Source organism: Bactrocera neohumeralis, chromosome 4, assembly GCF_024586455.1.
Source record: "Bactrocera neohumeralis isolate Rockhampton chromosome 4, APGP_CSIRO_Bneo_wtdbg2-racon-allhic-juicebox.fasta_v2, whole genome shotgun sequence".
NCBI classification, from domain to species: Eukaryota; Metazoa; Arthropoda; class Insecta; order Diptera; family Tephritidae; genus Bactrocera; species Bactrocera neohumeralis.
The window spans coordinates 15,759,992-15,778,256 of NC_065921.1; the positions used below are offsets into that span (position 1 = coordinate 15,759,992).

At 36.8% G+C, this 18,265-nt stretch overlaps 1 protein-coding gene and 1 long non-coding RNA gene across 5 annotated transcripts in view; one reads left to right on the top strand and one right to left on the bottom strand.

The window, feature by feature from the left end:
- LOC126756170 (protein Shroom) overlaps positions 1–18,265 on the bottom strand; it is a 317,073-nt gene that overhangs the window by 196,119 nt on the left and 102,689 nt on the right. The window lies entirely within an intron of this gene.
- LOC126756186 (uncharacterized) overlaps positions 1–18,265 on the top strand; it is a 172,473-nt gene that overhangs the window by 134,603 nt on the left and 19,605 nt on the right. The gene's annotated exons all lie outside the window — the stretch shown is intronic.

Here is an 18,265-nt window from a genome sequence, read left to right on the forward strand (position 1 = left end):
GTATTGTGTTAGTTTAAGCTGAAATAACATGCCACATGTACATATGTATATGCAACTATATGACAACAACAACAACAAATCATTGCATAACTTGCGGCGTGCACCGATAACGCCGATGACGCTGCCATTATTGATTAGTGTTCCAAGTGCCACGTCGCTTAGTTATGCTGCCACCGTTGCTACTGTTGTTGTTCTTGTTATTGTACTTGCTACTTCGTATACATGTGCGTAAGTGCGTTGCACGGTGGCGCGTTGGCACAGCTTCCGTTGCGCAAAAGGTTGCTGGCCGCCAGTTGCCGTCGTCATCATAGTTGCCGCAGTTGCAGTAGCGGCAGTTTGCAGCAGTGGCAACAGCCGGTCAGTAGTGCGTAATCGCGCGCTGTTGCATGCCCTTGTTTTTCATTTTATTTGCTCTTCTACTTCTTCTATTGCTCTCATTGTTGTTGTTGCTGTTGTGACTTGCAGTTCGTTTGTTTGTTGCCACATAAACGGTTATGTGCGCACTTGAAATTCTTGCAACATACCACCAGCCATAAGCTGCTAGAATTGCTGTACCAAAGTCTACTTACAACAACAACAGTGCAGCTGTGGTAGCAGCAACAACAAAAGGTGATAACTCCAAAGTGAAGTGCGTGCTTTTAAGTGTTGTTGTTGTTATGGTTGCTGCTACTATTGCTGTTGTCATTGTTGGTTTTATTAGCGAAGCTTTGTTCTTGTTCTTTTTGCTGATCTCTATGTTCATCTACTTAAATGCATGCATACATTCATACATACATACATATGTATATGCATTATTGTTGCTCGTGTGTGTGTATTATGCTTCTGGCAGCCGTTAGAAGTAAATTGCTGCATCATTACACACATTTACTCCGATGAAGAATCTTCATGCGTCTTAAAACATATCATCCGCTGACTCAGTGGTAGACCAGCGTTCATAATTATGAGACCATCGCAGGAATAGTTGTCTAGAGATTTCTACTGGCAAAATATTTTCCTAATATTTTTCTATTGCTCTACCTTTTCTTATACATATTTAACCTTGGGCTTAAAGATATAACCAGATATCTTCACTAAAGGAAAATTCTTCTCCATTTTTATAGTATAATTTTTACAGTGGGCCGACTTTAAGCTCCTTTGGTTAATATACTGGAAAGCTAAAAAACTTCGCGTTTCTGGCATAAAGCCCACTTTGTCACTTACTTTCTGCACATTAGAGAATAGGAAATTTATAATATTCTACAGGGTGGCGGTCTAATTTTCTTTCTCAGCACTAATATAGGCAGGGTTCTGTAAACAGAACTAGTATAAAGACAGGTCTGTCATGACGTAGAGTTTGAGTTCAATTTTCTACCTGATATTTCATAAAATTATGATTTTGGCTGGCAGTTTCTATAGAATGATTTCCGGAACTTCCAAAGATCATAATAGTACTTTATACTAGTCAAAAAGAATAGGCTTTCTGTTATTCAAAAAGTCCTTACTCCCAGTTGATTATAATACATAATCTTATTGGTAAGTTCTTTTCAAGTTCAATTTACTCGCCAAATTCGGTTATTGCACATACTGTGTGGCACGTAGCCTCGTCCTGTTGAAACCAGATATTGTCTAGATCAACATCTTTCAGTTGCGGCCATAAAAAGTTGGTTATCAGCGATCTATATCGCTCTCCATTGACAGTAACCTTGTCACCAGCTTCATTTCACAAAAAGTACGGACCAATGATTCCAAAAACCACACCAAATTGTCAATTTAACTGAATGTAATGGCTGTTCATGAATAATTGGTAGATTTTCTGCGCACCAGAATCGATAATTTTATTTATTTACCATATCACTCAGATGAAAGTGAGCCTCATCAGAGAAGATGATTTTTATAAAAAAATCGTTGGTGATCCAGTGGCTTCAGTTCTTGAGTGAGAACAATTTTTTTAGGGATTCAAGCCCAAATCCTTTCTCAAAATTCACCAGGTTGTGGTTTGAGACAGTCCTAGTTCTTGAAAAGGTCATGAAACCGGCAAATTGCGGTCTTCAGCAACACTTGCCTGATCGGCAGCAGTAATGTTATTATTTCGAACGATTCTTTGCCTTATTGGCACTTGAACAATTTGTAAAGAAAATATACGCTGGAAATTGTCAACAATTCAACGAACACAGGTGGATCATAAAATGGCAAAGGCGCACGAAAAGCTGCAATTGGAGAACGGTTATCTAGAGATAATAAAGTTAAAATTGAATAATTTGTAGACGTTGTTCGTGCGTATATCTTTCCAATGGTAAACATAACTCAATACAATGAAAGAAAGTACAGATGAAGACATATTAAAAATGCACGAAATGACACTTAGAAATCATATCATCCCTATTTGAATTCCGGTATATGGAGTGTGCAGAATATTTATGAATAACTTCCGCTTGGAACGTACTAACCGAAATGAGTTCAATGAAAATGGGAGCGCTATTGAGCATTACGGATAAAATTCGCTCCCATTCATCTTAGAGTAATGGTCTTCTTGATTTTCCTTTGATCACTTCTAAACACTAGACTGTTTTGTCGAACATCCATTTTATTTTTAATTGATTATAAGGTGGTAACAGCAAGGAAAACATATATAGACATAAGATCTGGTAAAAATAAATTCATTATTTTCATCGTTTTAGTTAGGGTTTTTATGGATGTTTTTGGCAAATAGTCTTCCAGTGCATGTCTTTGACATCAAAATTACCGGAATTCAATCCACGAAACCAAAATGTCGTTGTCTGCTACCATCTATTTGAAAAGTAATGGTTTTCTTTTTACTAGACCTTAAAAATCTAAAGCTTTCGAAGACTCTTAAAATTTAAGTTTTTCAGAATTAGTTCACAGATTATTTAGACGTTTTCATATTTAAAAGTAACAGGAACAACTTCACTATATTATAGTATAACAACACTAATAAAAATTGCAACTGAACAATTACATCGTTGAAGAGCGATCCACACATATAATTGATATACAATGCATTATTATATATGATATACGTATTATCGTATACATGTATATCTGTTTAAAAAACACACAGCATGGAAGTTCGATTTCCTTTCTCACCTTATTCATCGATTACTAATGAGCAGCGATTGCGGATCGCTTGATTGCTTGCCGATGATGATCGTGGAATAAAGGTTGACCACACGAAGTGCGTGGCAAAAGCGGATTAACGCTGTTGCAACAATAATAAAAAGTGATCAGCGCTTACTGCTAGAAGTACGCAGCACTCGTTGCAGCTGCTGGCATTACGTGGCGGCAGCATGATGCAACAAATTAACAACGAAGCATAAAAAGCGTTTGGAACAACAGCTAGAGTAACTTCCTCACAACAACAACAACTTGCAACAACAATTACAAATATAAAATATTGCCACGTTAGCACCATGACCTCGCACAGCAGAGAAACGGTCGCCTTGCAATGCTGTAATAGCAACAACAATGGAAAAATGCTTCAAAAAGCAGAAAAAGCAGAAAAAGCGGTGAAAAGTTTTTGTTGTTACAGCAACAAAGCCGTCGAAAGCGGACGATCAACATAGCAATGACCACAATTTGTCATGCTCTTCAACCCATTGTCAGCTGCTGTCGAAGCAATAACTATGGCAACACTAACAACAACAACAATAATAATAGTTATAATACTAGTGGCAGCAACACAGCAACAACAGTTGGTTCGTAGAGTATCAGCCATTACCACAAAGCACCAGGCCCATTAGTAATGGCCAACGGTCAACTTCCCAAGCTGCTGCACAAACGCACTCGGCAAGCGGCCGAGCAGAGCTGGAGTGATGATACCGCAATCAAGCAATGAAGTGTGAAAAATACGAGGCAAAATCGTAATTGTAGGGGCGAAAAATAATATGAAAATCATGGGTTTATTTTTTTTTTTTGCTTTATTTTCAAATGCTTGAAAGAACTTACCGTTATTTATTTATCAGTTTTTTTCATTTATTGGTTTGCCTTTCTGTTTTCCAACTGTGTTGGTTTAGACAACTTTGTGGCAATGGCAATAAATAAGAGTTATGAGCGATATTGAGAACGAATTGAGGGCTTATTAGTCAAACTTGAACTTATAAAGTTGAAATATTTATGAAATCTACGAGAATTATCACGCCGGTTTAAAAAAATATAAATATAATTTATAGTATATCATATGATCAAATTTGAACCGGACTATCAAAAGACGACACTTTAGTACTATTTTATATATTATACTAGTCTATATATAAGCCTCGGCTAGTATGACCTTATGTGCCTTCAGCGAATGGCCTTTAATGATTTCAATGGACTCATGGCGCATTCCTCGACGCGGATTTTTCAGTTTCGAAAATAGAAAAAAGTCGCAGGCAGCCACATCTGGAAAATTCTATAACTCTCGTTGCGTATTTGGCCAAAAGCTCCGTCACAATCATGCTAGAATGTAAAGTCTCATTACCGTGGTAAAAATTTCAAGAATTTTCTGAGCACAATTCCGATCATTTTCGACGAAATGACGCATTTGATGAATGCATGGTCTACAGCTACGTTGGTAATCGTCTGTTTTTTCGATCTCTACTCGACGACTTTTTTGCAAAAGATACATGTCTTTTGGTAAAGATTTATCATTGACCCGTTTCATATTCAAACCTGAGTAAAGTTAATCAAAATGTGTTGCGTCGGTCCATATCCATACATTGAGATCCTCAGCTATTTCTCTGCTGCTTACACGACCTTTTTCAAGCACTGATCCTTTGACATTTTCGATGATATCGTCATTAACAGAAGTGGATGTACTATATGACTCAAATAAGGCAAGTTTTCGACGACTTCACGGCCCTCACTTGTGTTCGTGGTAAAGAAGACTTTCCAAAATTCTCCTTTCAATGATTCCATAGTCGCGATTTCACTGATAACACAAAAATTCACGCGAACTCGTTGTTCATTTATAACTCAAAAAACTTTTGGTTCTCACTACGGTGTGCATGCGCAGTTTAAATGAATCAGTCCGGGTCAAATTTGATCACACGTTATAAATATTTTACTATAATAATCAAATTTCAGTATAAAAAAATTTGTTTAATCGTTTTGGGTTGCCACCTTATGAAGAAAAAACTTATTTAAGCCGATTTTAAATTCACGAACACGGAACAAGGTGGTACCAAAACGTCCAAAAAAAACTATGTCGATTGCGTTTGCATGCAATGCGCAGTTTAAATGAACCAGTCCGGGTCAAATTTGATCAGATGTTATAAATGTTATATGTGCTTTAAAAAAAGCAATCACAAATAAATTTTTTGACCTAACGATTTTTTAAACTACGATTTTAATATTCCATTCTCAAATTTCGATATTCAAAAATTGTTACAATAATTTTTGGTAACGTGGCAACCTTATGAATAAAAATATTTTATTTAAACGAATTTTTAACAGTATACTTAATCAATCTCATATTTTACAACATATTTTTATACAAAATGCCTTTTTTCAGCATGAAGGTGGCATCTCTATTATAAAAAATATTTTTTTAGTTTTCGCTTTTTGGAAATTTTTTTTTTTGAATATAACGGTATATTTATAGAACTAACGATTTTTTAGACTACAGTTTTAATACTTAAATTTCGATTTTCAAAAATTTTTAAAATCAGTTTTTGTTATGTGGCAATCCTTATGAAAAAAATATTTTACTTAAACGAATTTTAAATAGTTTTATTATACAATCGAAGATTACAACATATTTTTATACAAAACTCAATTTGTTTTAGCATTAGGGTGGCAACTCTATAATAATAAATTTTTTTCAGGTTTCGCTTTTTGGAAAACTCTTTTTGAAAACTCCGCAATATGTTCCTATTGTTGTAGATTTTGAATGCGTTCAATGAACGAGTATAAATTTTGGTCTTCGTTGCCCTAGTTTTCGGAAACTATAGATTTCACCATTATGACGACAAAGAACTATTCACCACACCCTTTACATCGGTAGTCTACTGGCACAGAATATTTTCTTTTAGTCTAAAAAGTTCTTATATGGCAATCTTTGTTCACCTCAACTCGCCGGAAAAACTCCGAAATCATACATATCGAGAGAAGAATCTACCATATTGCCTCCCTAATAAATTATTTGCTTTAAAAAGCAATGCGGAAGAATCGTCCGAATTTTTCTTCCTTTTTCAGTCTAAAAATACCATAATAAAATCTTTAAGTACTTATGTATGTATGTATGTACATATGTATGTATATTCGTACCTTTATCTAGCCTCTTTATTTATTGCTGTGAAATTCAATTCAATTCAAATAACGGTTGTTATATTTACGACAGAAATAAAAATTGGTGTTAAAGTTCAATGCTGAGCTCGGCCACCCGGTAATTCCTAACCATTCCGCTATTTGTTTTGTTTGTGTTGCACAAGCGTCGGTTTGTGGCAACTCACACAACAACATTTGGTGTTGTTGCATGGCTAGGAGCGGACATTGTGCATTTGTTGTAGTTGCCTTTGGATGTGCAATCCGGCGCTGTAATTGCGGTCTGCTGCAAAAGGTCGTTAAGTCGCATGAATCAATTGCGATAATTTATTAAATTTAGCCATTGAATTGCAAAACTAATGCAATTAGCATAAATAAATCGCTGAAGTGATTTACATCGTAAATAAATGGGCGGTTGCGTATGCAATTAGAATATTTTAGCATTTGATGAGGTAACGGAGCTTAGAGGCAGGCCGCTGGTGAGGCAGGCATATTGGTGACTCATGCGTGTATTGTTATGAGTACTAACTGTAAATTGAATTCACAGAGATTTACTGATTTCGTTATCGTCGTATATATTTGTATTATAGTTCTATTTTCTCATATATTACCGCTAACCGAAACAATAACGGGTATATACCCATGCTGACTTAAGTATATACATACATATGTATGTATATGCGGTGAGATATTTCAGAATCATAATTCTAGTACGCCTAATAGGTTCTATTAGAACAAAGCGTCTTATTCTAGATGCTCAACTCTATGAATACATATTTATTTGAAAGCTCAATTTCTCTTTCAGATATATTAGATGTATAAGTATCAGAGCTGCCTTTTTCGGCAGTCCTCTCGGTTATAAGGCAGTCAGATACTTTGGCCTAGGAAAGAATAATGACCATCAGGTCTACGCCTTTGGTAGGGACCTGTTTAAGAAAACTTACTTGAAGATTGTAGTCGGAAGCGGATGGAATGCCTTAAAAAGAAATGTAAGACAAAAAAATTGGCATGAACCTTAAAAACCTGTCCTTAAGAAAGTACGCTGTTTATCTTTGGCCAAATATTTGATTCGGGAGTAAATGAAATTCTCAGAAGTCTATCTTCTATTCTTCTTTCAAGCGGTCATCGAAGCAGAACCAATAAAATCATATATTAGCAAAATTGAAGAGCTGCATGTTAAATAATTTTTTTTAGCTTCATTGGGATCGGAAGTCATTGTTATGACCTTAATTAATCCGTTTTTGAAAACTTTTTTAAAGTTTTCTGAAGGTGTTACTAAAAAAGTGTATCGTGTATAGCGAGAATCAATCTCTTATGAGGAGACATGCATAATCAAATCATTAGTTCGAAGCATCTCATCTTCAATCGAGTAAACCATCTAAACCAATCTCAACGAGCTCTGACGAAGTCATTCTTTTAACAAGTTCAAAAACTCCAGACTAATGTACCTTCTGTCTTTTTATAACCTGAAAAATTATATTAAGTTTGCTACGAGGTTTGTCACACTTAAAAGAAAATGTCGAAGGCCCTCTAACTAGCGGAGGATCCAAGGAAAATTACTTGTTTCAATATCCTTTTATGATATGAGTCGTGTCAAGCTGTCATGTTACTTTTGATCAGTATTTTTTGGCATTTCATCAGGGAAAGACTCACGTCTGAACAACGATAAGGATAATATTCGACCGAATACACCACATCCAGCACGCAGTGAAGAAAATATAGCTGCCGTAGCTGAGAGTGTACTCAAAGACCGTGTAGAGTCGATTCGGCGCCGTTCGCAACAACTCGGACTGACGTATGGAACGACTTGGAGCATTTCACGTTGAAACCTTAAATTGGAACCGTTTAAAATACAGCTTGTGCAAGAACTCAAACTATTCGACCTTCCCTAGCGACATCGCTTCTCTTTCGGGGCTCTTGTAAAGTTTCAAGAAGATCCGACGTTTTCGAGCCAAATGTTGTTCAGCGATGAGGCCCATTTCCGGTTCAATGAGTATGCACGCACACAAGCAAAATTGTCGCATTTGAGACGAATAAGAACCTAAAAAGATTCAAGAGTTGCCATTTCATCCAGAAAACACAAAAGTTTGGTTTGGTTTGTGAGCCAGTGGAAACATGGGTCCATATTTCTTCAAAACTGAAAGCGGTGAGAACGTAACGGGGCCGGTTATAGTGTCATGATAAGCGACTATTTGATGCTTGAGATTGAAGTTCGTGATCTGGGCGACATTTGGTTTCAACAAGATGGCGCCACTTCCCACACAACACATCAATCAATGAATTTATTGAGACACTTCGGTGAGCAGATAATTTCACGCTTCGGTCCAGTTGTTTGGTGGCCAATCGTGTAATATCACACCATCAGACTTTTTTTGGATTCAGGATAAAGTCTATACGGAAATAATTCATGTCATTCGCCAGTTCCCAGTCGAAATGCTCGCACGCGTCATCGAAAATTGGACTCAATGATGGGCCATCTGAGCGTAGCCCCTCCCAACATTTGAAAGAGATAATCTTTAAAAAATAAATGCCAAAGAATGATAATAAACATTCCCCATTCAAATTTCAAGCTTCTGTGTTTATTTCTTTAAAAAAGTAGGGAACCTCGAAATGGATCTCCTTTTATATTGATATGTGATGGAAAATTTGTACCGGTTTCGGAAATAAAGTTTTAGAAGTTTCTAGTTTAGTTTAGGGCTTAAAGCTTTTGGATATTTCAATGTTATTGTCATTGTGAGATAAGTATGTCTACCACTAAGGTATGTCCATTTCTCACTATACCAGCATTCTGTTTCCTCCACTGCGATTTCCCCTTATATTTAGTTCGTATTACTATTTTTAATATCCCACTGTGCATTACGTTTCTTATGATCGCTTGACCAAAGCATCAGCCAGTCGGTCAGTCAGTTAGTCAGCGCAGCGAAACCGACCCTCAACGCCTAACTGCTAGCTTTAATGCTTAAATAATACTCGCTCAGTTTGTTGGCAAAGCATTTCAATCGATGGCAATTGAGTGGAAAATCGAATAAACCAATTGTAAAGCCATTTAACTAGCAAATACTGTGAGTAAAGGATCACTTTCGCTACACAATGACCCCAACAACAAACAAAGCAACCAACAAAAAACAGACGAATAAAGAAAGTAAACAAATAAAAGCGCGAAAACAAATAAATACGTTGGCTACGGTGGCATGGCAATTGATATTGTTAAAATTATAGTATTTACATGCAGTTGTAGTTGTTGTTGTCACTGTTTGTTTTCCCACTAATCTGCGCCACTTAATGAGCACTTGAGGCGCTCGGCGGTGGATTGAGCGATCAAGCGCGACAACGAATTGCGTATGACGTAGCAGCAGACGGCATGTGGCAGACGCTGACAGCACCCACCGCGGTTGATGTTGTGAATGCACTTAAATTTACATATACGTGTGTACTTTGTATGTATGCAATGGATGGCACACGCAGTTGGGGTGATATACGCCTTACCTCCTGAACTTTTGTTAGAAATTTCTTTGTTTTGCCTTGCAACATCACATCTTGCTTTTGTTTTTGCTTATTATGGAAACCAAAATTTTAGGAAAACAAGAAAAATACGTTCGGTTGCAAAATACCCTTCACAATTAAAAAAGTTTTCTTATAAAAACTTGATTTTTAGGGTTCAGTTTGTATGGCAGCTATATGCTATAATAGTTCAATCTCAACGATTTCTTCGGAAATTGTAGGGCTGTCTGGGAAAATAATCGCGCTCGAATTTCGAAAAGCTATCTTGTCAAATAAAAAAGTTTTCTATACAAGAACTTGATTTTGACCGATCAGTTTGTATGGCAGCTATAGGCCATAGTGATCCGATATCCTCGATTTCGACAAATAATAAGCCTTTTGAGAAGAAAAATATGTGCGCAAAATTTCAGTTAGATATCTCGAAAACTGAGGGAGTAGTTCTAGTATATAACATACAGAGGGATAAGACTAAAACGATTCAGCTCGATACGCTGAACTCTAATGATACATACACATATGTATGTATGTATATATTTTATGTGATCTCCGATGATTCCTACTTGATGTTAGAAACCACCCAATTCAGATTATAAAAAGTTTGGAGACCACTGTGGTGCTTGAGAAAAGTTTTTTCGTCTGCAATTAAAATCTTCAAATAAAGAAGGCAACAACAGCAAGAGCAATTAGGCGTGAAACAAAGCGAAAAGTCAACAAAACGCAGGGGATAAACAAATAAATTGAATTAAATTAAATTACTGGTGACTTTTCTTTGTTGTTTTTATTTTTGACAGCAATTGCAGTGAAATTGCGCAGCTTATCTGCCAGCAAATTATTATTGTCTATGAGCGCTCAAGAGCTGGTGAAATTGTATTTTCTGCAAAAATATTGTGTATTATTTTTGTAAAATATTTTTCTTGTTATTTACGAGTATCTACCAAGTGGATAATTATGGCGGCGCGCAGTCATTTAAATTATTATTTGATAACTTCGGAGAGAAGCTGCGCAGATAAGAAAATAATGGGCACTTAAGTTCATGCATGCAATTATGTATAAGGCGGGACATACATATTTATGTACATGCATACATATAGATATAAGCACTTCAGTATATGCTCTCTGCATATGTATAATAAATAATTTCTCCCTCTTGCGAGTGGCTTTTATATGCCGACTGCCGACTAAAGTAGTGAAATTTCATGCGCAGCCTTTACTATTGATCTTTGTTTGCTATCTAAGCACTTAGTAAATTGATAATTAAGTTTTTATGCTTGAGAGTAATTTAGTGTCTTTGCATAAATATATAGAGATCCGGCAATTCGCATCCATGAAATCATCTATAATTAACCAAAATGTTTATGATATCAACATAAAATTGTTCGTCGAAAATATTTGTTCGGAAAAGTAATCACTTATAAGTTAAGCTACTATTTTCCCACGATAATTTGGTATACGAAAGCTGCACGAATTCAAAGTCCGCTGGAACTGTCAACACGTTCGCATTTTTCAATATTATTTTCAGTATTTAAATATAGTATATTCTGCTTTTATAGCAATGTACAACACTCGACGACCCAGTCAGTTGTACCAAATCAATGTTTTTTTGAGAGATTGAGTCATAAGGACAAATGACATTTCTACGTGTTTCGAAGTTTGCTTCTAAAATTCAAATATTTACCTTCGAATTCCGATATTGAGCTTATTAAAAAATCATTATTAATATTTAACGACATACATACATATAAGTTCCATATCATTGGCCAAAACAACCGCGAGCCGTTAGTTCTGCTTTAATAAGGTCAGACAAAGAAGCGAAGTAAATGGGTTTGGTGGTGAACGAGGACAAGTCAAAATATCTCCTGTCATCAAGCAAACAGTCGGCGCACTCGCGACTAGGCTCCCACGTCACTGTTGACAGTCATAACTTCGAAGTCGTAGATAATTTCGTCTATCTTGGAATCAGCATTAACACCAACAACAACGTTAACCTCAAACTCCAACGCAGAATAACGCTTGCCAACAGGTGCTCTTTCAGACTGAGTAGGCAATTGAGAAGCAAAGTCCTCTCTCGATGAATAAAAACCAAACTCTATAAGTCACTCATTATTCCCGTCCGGCTATATGCTGCAGAGGCGTGGACAATGACAATATCAGATGAGTCGGCGTTATGAGAGATAGGTTCTGCGGAAATTTATGGTCCTTTGCGCATTGGCAACGGAGAATACCGCAGTCGATGGAATGGTGAGATGTACGGATACAGGACCACATTGACATAGTTCAGCGAATTAAAAGACAGCAGCTACGCTGGCTAGGTTGTGTTGTCCGAATGAATGAAAACACTCCAACTCTGAGAGTATTTGACGCAGCACCCCCCGGGGTAACAGAGGAAGAGGAAGACCTTCACTCCATTGGAGAGATCAGGTGGAAAAGGATCTGGCTAAACTTGGAATCTACAATTGGCGCCAAAAAGCGAGTGGGAAGGACGACTGGCGCGCTGTTGTAAACTCAGCTATAACCGCGCAAGCAGTGTTTACGCCTATAATGAAGAAGAAGAAGTCTCTCGGAAAAATTTGGTTTGTCCAATACTGAGAAAAATATTTGTTTCTGCCGTATAGTGTAAGCTTTTACGCAAAGTAGTCTAAAAATCCGTCAATATCCAGCTGTTCATACACATCGCATGTAATCACACCTTTTTAGAATAATTAATATTTCCACATTGCTAATATAAATTGACCGTCAAAAAAAATTTGAGCATAGTTTTATTCAATTCGGTTTTTGAGAGTTAGGACAAATATTCGTATATTTTTCTTAATGGTTTAAACACCTCCAGAAGCAAAAGCCAAAAACTAATTTCAAAACATTCATTATATTTGAAAATTCAGTTTGATTTCGAAAGAAAAGATCAAACGGCCGACTGCATTTCAAAATGTTGAGAAGTCAAAACCTTTAACTCTTCGGAGTATATTCATCTGTTTGTCGCAAAAAGAAAGCTCAAGCCAAAATGTAGCTTTTGTTGTTTAAGCGGGTATTCTGGTCTAGACGCATGAATTTTAAGCATTTTTTAAACTAAGATTAAAAAAAAATGAAAAACATTTCTACCATCCATTTTTTTATATGTTTTTTACTGACATTTTAATAATAAAAAAAATTGCAAGAAAAAAAAACCAAAATTCGTCGCGATACGGGCCGGTGGAGTGGGGGCTTCAAAAAAAAAACGGTGCGTCCTGGTTGACGTGATTTCAACCCTTGTAGAGATCTAAAACACAAAAAACAAGAAGATTCTTCATTAGTAAGGATGTCGTTATCGGGTTGACCATTTTCAAAAAAAAAACAATAACAATATGGCGTCGACCTGAAAAAAAAAATCTTTTTTGACCCGATTTTTTCGACCTTTTCGATTTTTTTAAAAATACTTCGAATCAAAATTTTTGGAAATCCAAGGCAGACACGATAGAGCATTGTATAAAAAAGATATACACCAAATTTCAAAGGAATCGGTTCAGTAGAACTTGAGATATCATATCAACCACCTCAAAAAAAGTAGTTTCGAGAAAAACGCTTTTAAAATTTTAGGAGACAATTCTAGTGAACACGGACGCCACGTCACAAAATTGGCTGTATCTCCGAAAAGAAGTCGAATTTTGAAAAATCCTTCCAAGGTCATATTTTTGAAAGTCTAAACTTTCAAAATATGCAAAAAAAAAATTAATTTTTTCAAATTCCTAGACCAGAATACCCCCTTAATGTCAATTGGAATCGAGTTCACTTCTTATTGCATCAATTATGCCAGAAATCGCGATATACATACATACATAAGTATGTAGATATAATAATGTGATCAAATTTTAAATTTATACTTCGTGTGTTTTTCGAATCGGCAAATTTTTTTTCTTTAAGTTGGTAGTACTGTTAGTGACATCTTTGCTTAATTTCACCTCAAAATATTCATTAGTATTTGAGATACAAGTCGTTTTGTGAGGCTCTAAAAGTGATTTCTTCGATTTTTACTACTCGTATGTCTGAATTTATTGAACAAAGAAGTGCGATAATGCACCATCTCATATTGCGTTGGTTATTCGTGATCATTTCGCCACATTTTCAACTTGTATCGTGCCGCAACCACCGCATTCTTCTGATTTCCTCCGCGTAACTTCTAGCTATTCAGCAAATTCACATGACCACTCCGAGGACACCGTTTTGACTCATTGGAGGATATGAAAGCTGAATCGAAGAAGGCTCTGATCTGATCACGACGGAGGATTTTTCCAAGTGCTATGATAACTGAAAAATTCGTTGGCGTAAGTGTATCGCAGCGGGAGCGGATTACTTTGAAGGAGATGAAATGGACAAAATTCACCTTTTAACTTGATCATAGATGGTCGTTCTGGTGTTTGACATTAAACACCAATCATAAATACTGAGTTTATCACAGAAAAATGGTAATGCTCTTTATTAGCACTACACATACACAATAAAAACCAGTTCATCTCACATTGCGTAATTAACTCGAGTTTAAGTAAAAATCATTTTGACTCGAGTTCACCTTATACCATATTACAAGATTAACTCGAGTTTATTGGTTGTTTTGGTATGATGTATTAACTACCCATAAACATGAAGTTAGAAAAAAAATTTAAATCCACTTTATAAACGCTGCACCATAAACTCGAGTTTTCCCTCTATTGCATGATTAACTCGAGTTCATTAATTGTTTTGACATGAGGCATGGGTCAGTTTGGTTGTTTATAAGAATACAACATTAATAATACTATTATGTGTTGAATTTTTTTTTTTTTTTGAACTTTTACTGCAATAGCACCGCTTAAGTCAAGTTTAAGACGGAGAGTTAAGACACTATAGCATATTGATAGAATGTTGTTTTCACCGCCACTAGTATACTGAATCCCAGACAATGCTCAAATTGCTTTTGTTTTTGTTTTTGTTTTCTAACAAGATCATCAAAAACACCAACAACAACAATTGCCATTGACGCCACCAGCAACATTCTAGGTCATCACTGCATGTTGTTATCATATTGATGTTGTTGTTCTATGGACTTCCTCCTCGGCTGGTGGGTATTGACATTGTTGATTCTGTTGATTCTTTGAAAAATGTCTCCATTCGCTTTTCCCATTCATCAATGTCCCGGCAAACAGGCTAGGCGGCAACAACAAGAACAAAAACAACAACAGTATAACAAGAAAAGCTCCAGACAGCGTCAGACGATAGTAAGAGGCCACAAATAATGCGCGGCAACAAATAACCGCTATGCACAGTAGACAAGTCGAAAAACAACAACAACAATTGGGGAAAACTAAGAATGCTGTGACTCGAGCAACAGTGAGAACCAACCGCAGTGCGCGCAGCGAAATTTTTAGTCACAACATTGTATGCACACACAAACATATACATACATATGTATGTATATGTATATGAATACAGTTATTGTATTATGTGGCAACAATGCTCTTAGCGCCATCGGCATTACCGTTCACCGCCGCCGACGATTGCCAGTCGTTGCAATTCCCATTTATATTTTACAAATGCTGTGATTTGTTGTTATTAATGTTGTTGTTGTTGTTGCTACTTTCTTTCGCAAATTGTCAGTTTTCCCAGGATTACTGCTTTGGGCAGTTTCCTTTTTTATTTTTCGTCGTTGAAATATTAGCTTTGATGGAGTTGTTGCTGTAATGTGGTTCAGTGTTTTCGTTGTTGCTTATGTCATCATTTTGTGTGTTGCTGTTGTTTTTTTTTGTATATGCATTAAATACTTCGAATGAATCTTTTCACTGTCCTGAAGCTGCTCTGTTTTCCTCTGTCTATAAAAACTACCCATTTCTCTTTTCTCTATCGGGTACCCTGAGAACAAGATTTTACACTTCCTTAGAATCTTCATACTTGCCAATGTGTCCACAGAAGCAATCAGATATAAGTTTCGATTGGTACCTGGCGAATGACACGCGTGATATTTTGCTTCGAGGTCTGAATCGAAGCGGGATTGTGCGCATAGATTTTAGACTTTACATACCCCACAGGAAAAAGTCTAACGATGTGATATCACACGCTTTTGGTGACCAATCGACCGGATCAAAACGTCAAATTAGCTGCTCGGCGTAGCGTTCTCTCAATAAATCGATTGATTGATGTCATATGTGGGAAGTGGCGCCGTCTTGTTGAAACCGAAAGTCGCCGAGATCACGAGCTTCGAGCTTCTATTTTAGACAACAAATGTTGGGTTGTCATAGCGCGGTGATGGTCGCCATTAATGGTTACGTTCTCACTGGCATCATTTTTGAAAAAATATAGATCGATGATGCCTCCAGCCCACAAACCAAACCAAACCATTGCCTTTTCTGAATGAAATGACAGCTTTTAATTCCCTTTGGGTTACTGAAAAAAGTAGCTTCACTTGAATCACCTATTAGTTCCTCGGTATAATATTGGATAGTATCCAACGTCGTTTATAAAAAAAAAAATCCGGAAAAACTTTAGGAAAAACTTTTTTGGTATGTAAAAGTAGAATACTTAGGCAGATCTCCTCTGTACTGCACCAACATATTCCCCAAAGTTCATTATATTCAAAAAATCAATCTTCTTTTTTCCGAAGGATATGAAAAGAGTTCATAGTTCTCAGCGGTATTACTAAGGATCCGACCCTTTAGTGATTTCTTGTACCATCTGCAGAGAACTTGGAATAACCTAACTACTCATTTGGACAAATCCACTTTCTTATCGAAACCTCTGAGTTAACGTAAACTCCGAGCAATTGAAATATTTTGATTGATTGAGATCTGGATAAAGAAAGTCTTGAAAATCTTGGTAGGGTTTTGAGAAAATACCTGAGCACTGTCATAAATATTTCTTGACTCACGAAAGCTGAGGAAGATCCAACCTCTAACCATATTACTAAATGTAAAATGATAACCTCTTATTGTTGTTTTAACGGCAGATAATATTTCTCGCATAATTTCGAAAATTGCTTTCAAGTGGTCCGTCTTAAGTCGGTTAAAAATCGGGGTCCGTTCCATTATAATGTCGTGAGAACCTCTTCACTTACACCAAAACGATCGGTTTCCTTTATTTAAAGTCAATATAACCTAACCTAAACACATATTTGGACTATTCCATTTGCGAGTAGTTGTCGTTGAGTTGTCATAATCACCGAACAATTCGTTCATTCTTGAGTCTGGATGATGTAGGAGTGGATGACGACGAAATTCAAGAAAACCTTGAGAACAACTTATTGGATTTTGAGAAAATATTTAAGCACTTGTCATATTTATGGACTCACGAAACCTCCCTCAAGCTCTAACCGCAAAACAAGTTATTATGCTAAGGGTAAACGGATAACCTCTTGTAGTTACTGAAGCAGAAGAAAATATTCCTTAAAAAATTTTGAGAAATGCTGTACACTAGAGAACCTTGAGAATAACTTAGTGGGTTTTAAGGAAACACTTAAGCCCTTGCCAAAGTTCTAGACTCACGAAACCTCCTTCAAGTTCTCAAAACCAGTTATTATACCAAAGATAGATGGATAAGCCGTTGTTATTGCTGGAGCAGCAGAAAGTATTCTTCACACATTTTTGAGAAAACGCTGTACAGTTGAACGCTCTCAGTCAAAAAAACATTCGGACCGTGGAACCGACTGGCGTGGGAACCTACTCATTTCCAGCGATACCAACCGACGCAGGGTTCTGTATCAAAAGTCGACTTAACATAACCTAACCTCACTTTTCATTACACGAATCTTCTCTGCAGTTTTTGTTGTGTTTTTCTCAGCTTAAATTATTCTTGGAGTCGTGATTGTGTCTGCTGCAAATTGTCGCTGTTCTCTCCCTGGAACCTATTTCGCCTGTCAATTGTCATCTGTGCGGACTGCGATTGTTACTATTTGGGGTCCTATGCATTGCGGCATTCGAATTGTTGGCAATTATGTTGTCGAAAGGTAAAATTAAGTTGCCAATAACTTTGACAGCAGCAACTACAACAACAACAGCTACGGCGGTGGACAGCGACGTTGCGGTTGACTGAGTAGTGAGGGCCCTTTCGTTGCTTGGAACATGCGCCGTGTTGCTAACTGCATTGCTGAGGCACATTTAGTATCATATTTGTTGTAATTATTGTTGTTGTTGTTCTTGCTGATATTTTGTTCGAAATAATTTTCCCATGCCAAGTGGCATGCCACAGCAAAAACTTTTAGAATGTCTAGCATTTTAAATATCTGCAAAGCATTGCAGCATATTCTACTTGCAACATGCGGCAACAAATAACTATCAATCAACTGCATGTTGCATATACGTATATAGAACAGCGGTAGACTGGGTCAATTGGTCAGCTGAACGGGAAGACACCACTGACACACACACCTACTCCCAACCACCTATTAACTCATGCCACACCGTACGGACACTTGCAACATGCCACAATGCGGAAAATACTTTCCACCGCAACTTTCCCAAGCAGTTCAAGTTCGCGTAAATTCAGCCGAAAATTGTGTTGCACATAACATAAAGTAGCATAGCGTGGC